Source organism: Sapajus apella, unplaced genomic scaffold, assembly GCF_009761245.1.
Source record: "Sapajus apella isolate SASKATOON/1434 unplaced genomic scaffold, GSC_monkey_1.0 scaffold2274, whole genome shotgun sequence".
Taxonomy (NCBI): domain Eukaryota; kingdom Metazoa; phylum Chordata; class Mammalia; order Primates; family Cebidae; genus Sapajus; species Sapajus apella.
This window is the reverse complement of record NW_022439200.1, coordinates 2,896-3,995: the sequence shown is the minus strand read 5'-3', so window position 1 is coordinate 3,995 and position 1,100 is coordinate 2,896.

Here is a 1,100-nt window from a genome sequence, read left to right as displayed (position 1 = left end):
CCCCTCCTAGGTGCAGGCTTTCAGTGGATTGGGGAGGGTTAGAGTTAGTGTAGCTGCCCAAAGGGATTGATGGATTATGTCATTGAAAAGAGCCAAACTGTAAAATATTTGAAGAGATTTATTTTGAACCAAATATGAGTGACCATGGCCCCAACACAGTCCTCAAGACATCCTGAGGGCTGGGCGTGGTGGCTCACGCCTATAATCCAAGCACTTTGGAGGCCAAGGTGAGTGGATCACCTGAGGTTGGGAGTTCAAGACCAGCCTGACCAACATGATGAAACCCCGTCTTGAAAATTAAAAATTAAAAAAAAGACATCCTGAGAACAAGTGCCCAAGGTGGTGGGGTGAGCTTGGTTTTATACAATTTAGAATGACAGAAGACACCAATTAAATACATTTAAGAAATAAATTGGTTTGGTCCAGAAAGGTGGGATGAGTCAAACGAGAGAGTGGCTTCCAGGTTAAAGGTAGATTTAAAATTTTTCGGATTGGCAATTGTTGAAAGAGTTATTATCAATGGAAAGGAATGTCTGGGTAGTGGTAAGATGTTGTGTTGACCATCTTATCATGCAGATGAAGCTTCCAGGTAGCAGGCTTCAGAGAGAATGGACTGTCAGTGCTTCTTATCACAGGTCAGGTCAGTGTTGTTGTTAATGCGGAGGGGTATGAGAGGCATGTGGGACCCCCCCCTCCCCCTCAGGGCCTGAAGCAGTCTTTGAGGTTAAATTTTACAATGTCCTGGCCAAGGTGAAGGATTTTTAGATGGCTAGGTGGCCTTAGAATTTTATTTTTGGTTTACAATTGTATAATCTAGTTTTAACCAAACTCAACCCCCAAAATGGCCAAGAGGCTCACACGAGATTCCTGTAAAGAATCTGCAACTAAGGCTGGGCGCGGTGGCTCAAGCCTGTAATCCCAGCACTTTGGGAGGCCGAGGCGGGTGGATCACGAGGTCAAGAGATCGAGACCATCCTGGTCAACATGGTGAAACCCCGTCTCTACTAAAAATACAAAAAATAAGCTGGGCATGGTGGTGTGTGCCTGTAATCCCAGCTACTCAGGAGGCTGAGGCAGGAGAATTGCCTGAACCCAGGAGG